The sequence below is a fragment of the Ornithodoros turicata genome, chromosome 3 (genome assembly GCF_037126465.1).
Source record: "Ornithodoros turicata isolate Travis chromosome 3, ASM3712646v1, whole genome shotgun sequence".
Lineage (NCBI taxonomy): Eukaryota > Metazoa > Arthropoda > Arachnida > Ixodida > Argasidae > Ornithodoros > Ornithodoros turicata.
In genome coordinates, this window is record NC_088203.1 from 102,103,080 (window position 1) to 102,116,751 (window position 13,672).

At 43.3% G+C, this 13,672-nt stretch overlaps 1 long non-coding RNA gene across 1 annotated transcript in view; it reads right to left on the minus strand.

Annotated features, from left to right (window-relative positions):
* Nucleotides 1-744: 744 nt before the first annotated feature.
* LOC135387568 (uncharacterized) overlaps nt 745-13,672 on the minus strand; it is a 72,209-nt gene continuing 59,281 nt past the window's right edge. The window contains exon 2 of the long non-coding RNA XR_010421202.1: nt 745-899. This is a non-coding gene — a long non-coding RNA (uncharacterized LOC135387568). The remainder of the gene's footprint in view (nt 900-13,672) is intronic.

Below are 13,672 nucleotides of genomic sequence, written 5' to 3' on the forward strand. Positions count from 1 at the left end.
GATTGACATTGTTTAACCTTGTTTGACCTCTAACGTGGCCTTGAATTAGTTCCGGACGTCCCCGCTAGGGGGCTACTTGCATTTTGGGACAAATTACAGAATTTTTGCGAAATCTGATTTTTTTGTTCCAAAATGTATTTAGCCCCTAGCGGGGACGTCCGGAACTAATTCAAGGCCACGTTAGAGGTCAAACAAGGTTAAGCAAGGTCAAACAATGTCAATCAAGGTGACCCCACTGAAAAAATTTTGAGTCGTTTTCGAACGAAATCCTGGGAACTCGCAGGTCGTGAAAAGGTCGTCTTAGAGGTCAGATGGAAGTCAGTCAGAGGTCGCCCAAGGTTACTCAAGGTCGATCAAGGTGAACGGAACGAAGTGGACTCGTCCGGGGAGGGAAAGGACCCCCCAAGGACGAGTTCATTATTGGACTCTTCCAAGGGGGGTCCTTTCCCTCCCCGGACGAGTCCACTCCTCGGAAGAGGTATGTTGTTTGCCTCCCTGATGGACGAATCCATTTTTAGCGAAATTTTCTGTTGGCAGCGTAATACCTACCCTCTATTTTATTTACATTGCTGTACAAATCTCCACTATTGCAGATTCAGATGATATTTCTTAGCACGGAAGTTTTTACTTTTGGTGTTATAGGGCCTCACTTTTCTGGTACACCTCTATATCACTCGAGGACGTTCTCTTCTACAGCATCTTCTCAACGCTTCCGAAATCTCCATCTTCAATCATACACATACGCAGTTTGTTGCATCTTTTATTAAAACTCCCAGAGAACGCACTTCCACGAGGATTAACTAAGCTGGGGTAAACGAAGACACCACACGTGGCCCGTTGCAGCGAAGGATCCCCCAAAAGTGCTGCCCTCTTCCTTGTCCTTTCCTCTCATGTTCTACCTGCACAAAAAAAAAAAAAAGGAACAGCACCATTTAGACAATATCACGAGTTGGCATCAGTGTTTGCATTTTTAATTTTTCTCTCGAAACTGGACAAATTACGAACGGACACTTTTCAAGCCGAAACTTTGAAGCTCCTCATTTCTTCCATGTTTCCAGGGCAAAATAGCGTTAGGGTAGTTACAGGATATGTGTTCTAACCGTGATAGAATGAAACATAAATACACAGCAGGGTCTGCGCTTTAATTTCCTTCTGTTTTATCGGAAGCTCGTCCATAGCGCCATCTGTTATGGAAGAAACTAAGTGTAATGATGGCGACCCCGCGTTGCATATCAATAAACCACTCGGTCGGTAAGGGATTTACAACACTTGCACACGTGCGCGAGTAGCTCAGTTGGTTCAGCGCTTGGTTTCTGAGCAGAAAGACCCCGGTTCGAAGTACGATCTCTCTACTCAAGGTTCGGCGGCAACTTCTGGGTACAAGTGGGCGCATTAAAATAGTCTACCAGAAAGCGGGTAAGGTAGAGGAATTCTGGCAGGCTCACCCGAAGGGAGGTGTCAGTGGGTGTATTCAGAAAGACCCCCCCACCCCCAGTGTGTCCAGCTGTCAGTACGACAGAGCAGTACCTGTCAGCGTTGGTACGCTGTTACAGCTGTTTGATTGCGACATCAAAATTTTACCACCCAACACCAAGGGTTACCATTTTTCTCATTTTCAGCGAAAAAATAAAAGTGCTCAAATCGTGCTAGAATTGGGAGCGTAGATACAGCGCGACCTCGGCTTTCGTCTGAGCACAAAATTGGACGCCTGAAAAGACCTTCGAATTTTGAACCTAAAAAAACACCAAGGGGTTAGGCTTACTATTTTTCTCATTTTCAGCGAAAAAATAAAAGTCCCCAAATCGTGCTAGAATGGGGAGCGTAGATAGAGCAGGATCTCGGCTTTCGTCTCAGCACAAAATTGGACGCCTGAAAAGACCTTCGAATTTTGACCCTAAAAAACACCAAGGGGGCTTACCATTTTTCTCATTTTCAGCGAAAAAATAAAAGTGCTCAAATCGTGCTAGAATGGGGAGCGTAGATACAGCGCGACCTCGGCTTTCGTCTCAGCACAAAATAGGACGCCTGAAAAGACCTTCGAATTTTGGCCCTAAAAAACACCAAGGGGTTAGGCTTACCATTTTTCTCATTTTCAGCGAAAAAATAAAAGTGCTCAAATCGTGCTAGAATCGGGAGCGTAGATAGAGCAGGATCTCGGCTTTCGTCTCAGCACAAAATTGGACGGGAGAAAAGACCTTCGAATTTTGGCCCTAAAAAACACCAAGGGGTTAGGCTTACCATTTTTCTCATTTTCAGCGAAAAAATAAAAGTGCTCAAATCGTGCTAGAATGGGGAGCGTAGATAGAGCAGGATCTCGGCTTTCGTCTCAGCACAAAATTGGACGCCTGAAAAGACCTTCGAATTTTGACCCTAAAAAACACCAAGGGGTTAGGCTTACCATTTTTCTCATTTTCAGCGAAAAAATAAAAGTGCTCAAATCGTGCTAGAATGGGGAGCGTAGATACAGCGCGACCTCGGCTTTCGTCTCAGCACAAAATAGGACGCCTGAAAAGACCTTCGAATTTTGGCCCTAAAAAACACCAAGGGGTTAGGCTTACCATTTTTCTCATTTTCAGCGAAAAAATAAAAGTGCTCAAATCGTGCTAGAATGGGGAGCGTAGATAGATCAGGATCTCGGCTTTCGTCTCAGCACAAAATTGGACGGGAGAAAAGACCTTCGAATTTTGACCCTAAAAAACACCAAGGGGTTAGGCTTACCATTTTTCTCATTTTCAGCGAAAAAATAAAAGTGCTCAAATCGTGCTAGAATGGGGAGCGTAGATAGAGCAGGATCTCGGCTTTCGTCTCAACACAAAATTGGACGGGAGAAAAGACCTTCGAATTTTGGCCCTAAAAAACACCAAGGGGTTAGGCTTACCATTTTTCTCATTTTCAGCGAAAAAAATAAAAGTGCTCAAATCGTGCTAGAATGGGGAGCGTAGATAGAGCAGGATCTCGGCTTTCGTCTCAGCACAAAATTGGACGGGAGAAAAGACCTTCGAATTTTGACCCTAAAAAACACCAAGGGGTTAGGCTTACCATTTTTCTCATTTTCAGCGAAAAAATAAAAGTGCTCAAATCGTGCTAGAATCGGGAGCGTAGATAGAGCAGGATCTCGGCTTTCGTCTCAGCACAAAATTGGACGGGAGAAAAGACCTTCGAATTTTGACCCTAAAAAACACCAAGGGGTTAGGCTTACCATTTTTCTCATTTTCAGCGAAAAAATAAAAGTGCTCAAATCGTGCTAGAATGGGGAGCGTAGATAGAGCAGGATCTCGGCTTTCGTCTCAGCACAAAATTGGACGGGAGAAAAGACCTTCGAATTTTGACCCTAAAAAACACCAAGGGGTTATGCTTACCATTTTTCTCATTTTCAGCGAAAAAATAAAAGTGCTCAAATCGTGCTAGAATCGGGAGCGTAGATAGAGCAGGATCTCGGCTTTCGTCTCAGCACAAAATTGGACGGGAGAAAAGACCTTCGAATTTTGACCCTAAAAAACACCAAGGGGTTAGGCTTACCATTTTTCTCATTTTCAGCGAAAAAATAAAAGTGCTCAAATCGTGCTAGAATGGGGAGCGTAGATAGAGCAGGATCTCGGCTTTCGTCTCAGCACAAAATTGGACGGGAGAAAAGACCTTCGAATTTTGACCCTAAAAAACACCAAGGGGTTAGGCTTACCATTTTTCTCATTTTCAGCGAAAAAATAAAAGTGCTCAAATCGTGCTAGAATCGGGAGCGTAGATAGAGCAGGATCTCGGCTTTCGTCTCAGCACAAAATTGGACGGGAGAAAAGACCTTCGAATTTTGACCCTAAAAAACACCAAGGGGTTAGGCTTACCATTTTTCTCATTTTCAGCGAAAAAATAAAAGTGCTCAAATCGTGCTAGAATGGGGAGCGTAGATAGAGCAGGATCTCGGCTTTCGTCTCAGCACAAAATTGGACGGGAGAAAAGACCTTCGAATTTTGACCCTAAAAAACACCAAGGGGTTAGGCTTACCATTTTTCTCATTTTCAGCGAAAAAATAAAAGTGCTCAAATCGTGCTAGAATGGGGAGCGTAGATAGAGCAGGATCTCGGCTTTCGTCTCAGCACAAAATTGGACGGGAGAAAAGACCTTCGAATTTTGGCCCTAAAAAACACCAAGGGGTTAGGCTTACCATTTTTCTCATTTTCAGCGAAAAAAATAAAAGTGCTCAAATCGTGCTAGAATGGGGAGCGTAGATAGAGCAGGATCTCGGCTTTCGTCTCAGCACAAAATTGGACGCCTGAAAAGACCTTCGAATTTTGGCCCTAAAAAACACCAAGGGCTTACCATTTTTCTCATTTTCAGCGAAAAAATAAAAGTGCTCAAATCGTGCTAGAATGGGGAGCGTAGATACAGCGCGACCTCGGCTTTCGTCTCAGCACAAAATTGGACGCCTGAAAAGACCTTCGAATTTTGACCCTAAAAAACACCAAGGGGGCTTACCATTTTTCTCATTTTCAGCGAAAAAATAAAAGTGCTCAAATCGTGCTAGAATGGGGAGCGTAGATACAGCGCGACCTCGGCTTTCGTCTCAGCACAAAATAGGACGCCTGAAAAGACCTTCGAATTTTGGCCCTAAAAAACACCAAGGGGTTAGGCTTACCATTTTTCTCATTTTCAGCGAAAAAATAAAAGTGCTCAAATCGTGCTAGAATCGGGAGCGTAGATAGAGCAGGATCTCGGCTTTCGTCTCAGCACAAAATTGGACGGGAGAAAAGACCTTCGAATTTTGGCCCTAAAAAACACCAAGGGGTTAGGCTTACCATTTTTCTCATTTTCAGCGAAAAAATAAAAGTGCTCAAATCGTGCTAGAATGGGGAGCGTAGATAGAGCAGGATCTCGGCTTTCGTCTCAGCACAAAATTGGACGCCTGAAAAGACCTTCGAATTTTGACCCTAAAAAACACCAAGGGGTTAGGCTTACCATTTTTCTCATTTTCAGCGAAAAAATAAAAGTGCTCAAATCGTGCTAGAATGGGGAGCGTAGATACAGCAGGATCTCGGCTTTCGTCTCAGCACAAAATTGGACGGGAGAAAAGACCTTCGAATTTTGACCCTAAAAAACACCAAGGGCTTACCATTTTTCTCATTTTCAGCGAAAAAATAAAAGTGCTCAAATCGTGCTAGAATGGGGAGCGTAGATAGAGCAGGATCTCGGCTTTCGTCTCAACACAAAATTGGACGGGAGAAAAGACCTTCGAATTTTGACCCTAAAAAACACCAAGGGGTTAGGCTTACCATTTTTCTCATTTTCAGCGAAAAAATAAAAGTGCTCAAATCGTGCTAGAATGGGGAGCGTAGATAGAGCAGGATCTCGGCTTTCGTCTCAGCACAAAATTGGACGGGAGAAAAGACCTTCGAATTTTGACCCTAAAAAACACCAAGGGCTTACCATTTTTCTCATTTTCAGCGAAAAAATAAAAGTGCTCAAATCGTGCTAGAATGGGGAGCGTAGATAGAGCAGGATCTCGGCTTTCGTCTCAGCACAAAATTGGACGGGAGAAAAGACCTTCGAATTTTGACCCTAAAAAACACCAAGGGGTTAGGCTTACCATTTTTCTCATTTTCAGCGAAAAAATAAAAGTGCTCAAATCGTGCTAGAATGGGGAGCGTAGATAGAGCAGGATCTCGGCTTTCGTCTCAGCACAAAATTGGACGGGAGAAAGGACCTTCGAATTTTGACCCTAAAAAACACCAAGGGGTTAGGCTTACCATTTTTCTCATTTTCAGCGAAAAAATAAAAGTGCTCAAATCGTGCTAGAATGGGGAGCGTAGATAGAGCAGGATCTCGGCTTTCGTCTCAACACAAAATTTGACGGGAGAAAAGACCTTCGAATTTTGGCCCTAAAAAACACCAAGGGGTTAGGCTTACCATTTTTCTCATTTTCAGCGAAAAAATAAAAGTGCTCAAATCGTGCTAGAATGGGGAGCGTAGATAGAGCAGGATCTCGGCTTTCGTCTCAGCACAAAATTGGACGGGAGAAAAGACCTTCGAATTTTGGCCCTAAAAAACACCAAGGGGTTAGGCTTACCATTTTTCTCATTTTCAGCGAAAAAATAAAAGTGCTCAAATCGTGCTAGAATGGGGAGCGTAGATAGAGCAGGATCTCGGCTTTCGTCTCAGCACAAAATTGGACGGGAGAAAAGACCTTCGAATTTTGACCCTAAAAAACACCAAGGGGTTAGGCTTACCATTTTTCTCATTTTCAGCGAAAAAATAAAAGTGCTCAAATCGTGCTAGAATGGGGAGCGTAGATAGAGCAGGATCTCGGCTTTCGTCTCAGCACAAAATTGGACGGGAGAAAGGACCTTCGAATTTTGACCCTAAAAAACACCAAGGGGTTAGGCTTACCATTTTTCTCATTTTCAGCGAAAAAATAAAAGTGCTCAAATCGTGCTAGAATGGGGAGCGTAGATAGAGCAGGATCTCGGCTTTCGTCTCAACACAAAATTTGACGGGAGAAAAGACCTTCGAATTTTGGCCCTAAAAAACACCAAGGGGTTAGGCTTACCATTTTTCTCATTTTCAGCGAAAAAATAAAAGTGCTCAAATCGTGCTAGAATGGGGAGCGTAGATAGAGCAGGATCTCGGCTTTCGTCTCAGCACAAAATTGGACGGGAGAAAAGACCTTCGAATTTTGGCCCTAAAAAACACCAAGGGGTTAGGCTTACCATTTTTCTCATTTTCAGCGAAAAAATAAAAGTGCTCAAATCGTGCTAGAATGGGGAGCGTAGATAGAGCAGGATCTCGGCTTTCGTCTCAGCACAAAATTGGACGGGAGAAAAGACCTTCGAATTTTGGCCCTAAAAAACACCAAGGGGTTAGGCTTACCATTTTTCTCATTTTCAGCGAAAAAATAAAAGTGCTCAAATCGTGCTAGAATCGGGAGCGTAGATAGAGCAGGATCTCGGCTTTCGTCTCAGCACAAAATTGGACGGGAGAAAAGACCTTCGAATTTTGACCCTAAAAAACACCAAGGGGTTAGGCTTACCATTTTTCTCATTTTCAGCGAAAAAATAAAAGTGCTCAAATCGTGCTAGAATGGGGAGCGTAGATAGAGCAGGATCTCGGCTTTCGTCTCAGCACAAAATTGGACGGGAGAAAAGACCTTCGAATTTTGACCCTAAAAAACACCAAGGGGTTAGGCTTACCATTTTTCTCATTTTCAGCGAAAAAATAAAAGTGCTCAAATCGTGCTAGAATGGGGAGCGTAGATAGAGCAGGATCTCGGCTTTCGTCTCAGCACAAAATTGGACGGGAGAAAAGACCTTCGAATTTTGGCCCTAAAAAACACCAAGGGGTTAGGCTTACCATTTTTCTCATTTTCAGCGAAAAAATAAAAGTGCTCAAATCGTGCTAGAATGGGGAGCGTAGATAGAGCAGGATCTCGGCTTTCGTCTCAGCACAAAATTGGACGGGAGAAAAGACCTTCGAATTTTGGCCCTAAAAAACACCAAGGGGTTAGGCTTACCATTTTTCTCATTTTCAGCGAAAAAATAAAAGTGCTCAAATCGTGCTAGAATCGGGAGCGTAGATAGAGCAGGATCTCGGCTTTCGTCTCAGCACAAAATTGGACGGGAGAAAAGACCTTCGAATTTTGACCCTAAAAAACACCAAGGGGTTAGGCTTACCATTTTTCTCATTTTCAGCGAAAAAATAAAAGTGCTCAAATCGTGCTAGAATGGGGAGCGTAGATAGAGCAGGATCTCGGCTTTCGTCTCAGCACAAAATTGGACGGGAGAAAAGACCTTCGAATTTTGACCCTAAAAAACACCAAGGGGTTAGGCTTACCATTTTTCTCATTTTCAGCGAAAAAATAAAAGTGCTCAAATCGTGCTAGAATGGGGAGCGTAGATAGAGCAGGATCTCGGCTTTCGTCTCAGCACAAAATTGGACGGGAGAAAAGACCTTCGAATTTTGACCCTAAAAAACACCAAGGGGTTAGGCTTACCATTTTTCTCATTTTCAGCGAAAAAATAAAAGTGCTCAAATCGTGCTAGAATGGGGAGCGTAGATAGAGCAGGATCTCGGCTTTCGTCTCAGCACAAAATTGGACGGGAGAAAAGACCTTCGAATTTTGACCCTAAAAAACACCGAGGGGTTAGGCTTACCATTTTTCTCATTTTCAGCGAAAAAACAAAGGTGCTCAAATCGCGCTAGAATGGGGAGCGTAGATACAGCGCGACCTCGGCTTTCGTCTCAGCACAAAATTGGACGCCTGAAAAGACCTTCGAATTTTGACCCTAAAAAACACCAAGGGGTTAGGCTTACCATTTTTCTCATTTTCAGCGAAAAAATAAAAGTGCTCAAATCGTGCTAGAATGGGGAGCGTAGATAGAGCAGGATCTCGGCTTTCGTCTCAACACAAAATTGGACGGGAGAAAAGACCTTCGAATTTTGGCCCTAAAAAACACCGAGGGGTTAGGCTTACCATTTTTCTCATTTTCAGCGAAAAAATAAAGGTGCTCAAATCGCGCTAGAATGGGGAGCGTAGATACAGCGCGACCTCGGCTTTCGTCTCAGCACAAAATTGGACGCCTGAAAAGACCTTCGAATTTTGACCCTAAAAAACACCAAGGGGTTAGGCTTACCATTTTTCTCATTTTCAGCGAAAAAATAAAAGTGCTCAAATCGTGCTAGAATGGGGAGCGTAGATAGAGCAGGATCTCGGCTTTCGTCTCAACACAAAATTGGACGGGAGAAAAGACCTTCGAATTTTGGCCCTAAAAAACACCGAGGGGTTAGGCTTACCATTTTTCTCATTTTCAGCGAAAAAATAAAGGTGCTCAAATCGCGCTAGAATGGGGAGCGTAGATACAGCGCGACCTCGGCTTTCGTCTCAGCACAAAATTGGACGCCTGAAAAGACCTTCGAATTTTGACCCTAAAAAACACCAAGGGGTTAGGCTTACCATTTTTCTCATTTTCAGCGAAAAAATAAAAGTGCTCAAATCGTGCTAGAATGGGGAGCGTAGATAGAGCAGGATCTCGGCTTTCGTCTCAGCACAAAATTGGACGGGAGAAAAGACCTTCGAATTTTGACCCTAAAAAACACCAAGGGGTTAGGCTTACCATTTTTCTCATTTTCAGCGAAAAAATAAAAGTGCTCAAATCGTGCTAGAATCGGGAGCGTAGATAGAGCAGGATCTCGGCTTTCGTCTCAGCACAAAATTGGACGGGAGAAAAGACCTTCGAATTTTGACCCTAAAAAACACCAAGGGGTTAGGCTTACCATTTTTCTCATTTTCAGCGAAAAAATAAAAGTGCTCAAATCGTGCTAGAATGGGGAGCGTAGATAGAGCAGGATCTCGGCTTTCGTCTCAGCACAAAATTGGACGGGAGAAAAGACCTTCGAATTTTGACCCTAAAAAACACCAAGGGGTTAGGCTTACCATTTTTCTCATTTTCAGCGAAAAAATAAAAGTGCTCAAATCGTGCTAGAATGGGGAGCGTAGATAGAGCAGGATCTCGGCTTTCGTCTCAGCACAAAATTGGACGGGAGAAAAGACCTTCGAATTTTGGCCCTAAAAAACACCGAGGGGTTAGGCTTACCATTTTTCTCATTTTCAGCGAAAAAACAAAGGTGCTCAAATCGCGCTAGAATGGGGAGCGTAGATTCAGCGCGACCTCGGCTTTCGTCTCAGCACAAAATTGGACGCCTGAAAAGACCTTCGAATTTTGACCCTAAAAAACACCAAGGGGTTAGGCTTACCATTTTTCTCATTTTCAGCGAAAAAATAAAAGTGCTCAAATCGTGCTAGAATGGGGAGCGTAGATAGAGCAGGATCTCGGCTTTCGTCTCAGCACAAAATTGGACGGGAGAAAAGACCTTCGAATTTTGACCCTAAAAAACACCAAGGGGTTAGGCTTACCATTTTTCTCATTTTCAGCGAAAAAATAAAAGTGCTCAAATCGTGCTAGAATGGGGAGCGTAGATAGAGCAGGATCTCGGCTTTCGTCTCAGCACAAAATTGGACGGGAGAAAAGACCTTCGAATTTTGACCCTAAAAAACACCAAGGGGTTAGGCTTACCATTTTTCTCATTTTCAGCGAAAAAATAAAAGTGCTCAAATCGTGCTAGAATGGGGAGCGTAGATAGAGCAGGATCTCGGCTTTCGTCTCAGCACAAAATTGGACGGGAGAAAAGACCTTCGAATTTTGACCCTAAAAAACACCAAGGGGTTAGGCTTACCATTTTTCTCATTTTCAGCGAAAAAATAAAAGTGCTCAAATCGTGCTAGAATCGGGAGCGTAGATAGAGCAGGATCTCGGCTTTCGTCTCAGCACAAAATTGGACGGGAGAAAAGACCTTCGAATTTTGACCCTAAAAAACACCAAGGGGTTAGGCTTACCATTTTTCTCATTTTCAGCGAAAAAATAAAAGTGCTCAAATCGTGCTAGAATGGGGGGCGTAGATAGAGCAGGATCTCGGCTTTCGTCTCAGCACAAAATTGGACGGGAGAAAAGACCTTCGAATTTTGACCCTAAAAAACACCAAGGGGTTAGGCTTACCATTTTTCTCATTTTCAGCGAAAAAATAAAAGTGCTCAAATCGTGCTAGAATGGGGAGCGTAGATAGAGCAGGATCTCGGCTTTCGTCTCAGCACAAAATTGGACGGGAGAAAAGACCTTCGAATTTTGGCCCTAAAAAACACCGAGGGGTTAGGCTTACCATTTTTCTCATTTTCAGCGAAAAAACAAAGGTGCTCAAATCGCGCTAGAATGGGGAGCGTAGATTCAGCGCGACCTCGGCTTTCGTCTCAGCACAAAATTGGACGCCTGAAAAGACCTTCGAATTTTGACCCTAAAAAACACCAAGGGGTTAGGCTTACCATTTTTCTCATTTTCAGCGAAAAAATAAAAGTGCTCAAATCGTGCTAGAATGGGGAGCGTAGATAGAGCAGGATCTCGGCTTTCGTCTCAACACAAAATTGGACGGGAGAAAAGATCTTCGAATTTTGGCCCTAAAAAACACCGAGGGGTTAGGCTTACCATTTTTCTCATTTTCAGCGGAAAAATAAAGGTGCTCAAATCGCGCTAGAATGGGGAGCGTAGATACAGCGCGACCTCGGCTTTCGTCTCAGCACAAAATTGGACGGGAGAAAAGACCTTCGAATTTTGACCCTAAAAAACACCAAGGGGTTAGGCTTACCATTTTTCTCATTTTCAGCGAAAAAATAAAAGTGCTCAAATCGTGCTAGAATGGGGAGCGTAGATAGAGCAGGATCTCGGCTTTCGTCTCAGCACAAAATTGGACGGGAGAAAAGACCTTCGAATTTTGACCCTAAAAAACACCAAGGGGTTAGGCTTACCATTTTTCTCATTTTCAGCGAAAAAATAAAAGTGCTCAAATCGTGCTAGAATGGGGAGCGTAGATAGAGCAGGATCTCGGCTTTCGTCTCAGCACAAAATTGGACGGGAGAAAAGACCTTCGAATTTTGACCCTAAAAAACACCAAGGGGTTAGGCTTACCATTTTTCTCATTTTCAGCGAAAAAATAAAAGTGCTCAAATCGTGCTAGAATGGGGAGCGTAGATAGAGCAGGATCTCGGCTTTCGTCTCAGCACAAAATTGGACGGGAGAAAAGACCTTCGAATTTTGACCCTAAAAAACACCAAGGGGTTCGGCTTACCATTTTTCTCATTTTCAGCGAAAAAATAAAAGTGCTCAAATCGTGCTAGAATCGGGAGCGTAGATAGAGCAGGATCTCGGCTTTCGTCTCAGCACAAAATTGGACGGGAGAAAAGACCTTCGAATTTTGACCCTAAAAAACACCAAGGGGTTAGGCTTACCATTTTTCTCATTTTCAGCGAAAAAATAAAAGTGCTCAAATCGTGCTAGAATCGGGAGCGTAGATAGAGCAGGATCTCGGCTTTCGTCTCAGCACAAAATTGGACGGGAGAAAAGACCTTCGAATTTTGACCCTAAAAAACACCAAGGGGTTAGGCTTACCATTTTTCTCATTTTCAGCGAAAAAATAAAAGTGCTCAAATCGTGCTAGAATGGGGAGCGTAGATAGAGCAGGATCTCGGCTTTCGTCTCAGCACAAAATTGGACGGGAGAAAAGACCTTCGAATTTTGACCCTAAAAAACACCAAGGGGTTAGGCTTACCATTTTTCTCATTTTCAGCGAAAAAATAAAAGTGCTCAAATCGTGCTAGAATGGGGAGCGTAGATAGAGCAGGATCTCGGCTTTCGTCTCAGCACAAAATTGGACGGGAGAAAAGACCTTCGAATTTTGACCCTAAAAAACACCAAGGGGTTAGGCTTACCATTTTTCTCATTTTCAGCGAAAAAATAAAAGTGCTCAAATCGTGCTAGAATGGGGAGCGTAGATAGAGCAGGATCTCGGCTTTCGTCTCAGCACAAAATTGGACGGGAGAAAAGACCTTCGAATTTTGACCCTAAAAAACACCAAGGGGTTAGGCTTACCATTTTTCTCATTTTCAGCGAAAAAATAAAAGTGCTCAAATCGTGCTAGAATGGGGAGCGTAGATAGAGCAGGATCTCGGCTTTCGTCTCAGCACAAAATTGGACGGGAGAAAAGACCTTCGAATTTTGACCCTAAAAAACACCAAGGGGTTAGGCTTACCATTTTTCTCATTTTCAGCGAAAAAATAAAAGTGCTCAAATCGTGCTAGAATGGGGAGCGTAGATAGAGCAGGATCTCGGCTTTCGTCTCAGCACAAAATTGGACGGGAGAAAAGACCTTCGAATTTTGACCCTAAAAAACACCAAGGGGTTAGGCTTACCATTTTTCTCATTTTCAGCGAAAAAATAAAAGTGCTCAAATCGTGCTAGAATGGGGAGCGTAGATAGAGCAGGATCTCGGCTTTCGTCTCAGCACAAAATTGGACGGGAGAAAAGACCTTCGAATTTTGACCCTAAAAAACACCAAGGGGTTAGGCTTACCATTTTTCTCATTTTCAGCGAAAAAATAAAAGTGCTCAAATCGTGCTAGAATGGGGAGCGTAGATAGAGCAGGATCTCGGCTTTCGTCTCAGCACAAAATTGGACGGGAGAAAAGACCTTCGAATTTTGACCCTAAAAAACACCAAGGGGTTAGGCTTACCATTTTTCTCATTTTCAGCGAAAAAATAAAAGTGCTCAAATCGTGCTAGAATGGGGAGCGTAGATAGAGCAGGATCTCGGCTTTCGTCTCAGCACAAAATTGGACGGGAGAAAAGACCTTCGAATTTTGACCCTAAAAAACACCAAGGGGTTAGGCTTACCATTTTTCTCATTTTCAGCGAAAAAATAAAAGTGCTCAAATCGTGCTAGAATCGGGAGCGTAGATAGAGCAGGATCTCGGCTTTCGTCTCAGCACAAAATTGGACGGGAGAAAAGACCTTCGAATTTTGACCCTAAAAAACACCAAGGGGTTAGGCTTACCATTTTTCTCATTTTCAGCGAAAAAATAAAAGTGCTCAAATCGTGCTAGAATGGGGAGCGTAGATAGAGCAGGATCTCGGCTTTCGTCTCAGCACAAAATTGGACGGGAGAAAAGACCTTCGAATTTTGACCCTAAAAAACACCAAGGGGTTAGGCTTACCATTTTTCTCATTTTCAGCGAAAAAATAAAAGTGCTCAAATCGTGCTAGAATCGGGAGCGTAGATAGAGCAGGATCTCGGCTTTCGTCTCAGCA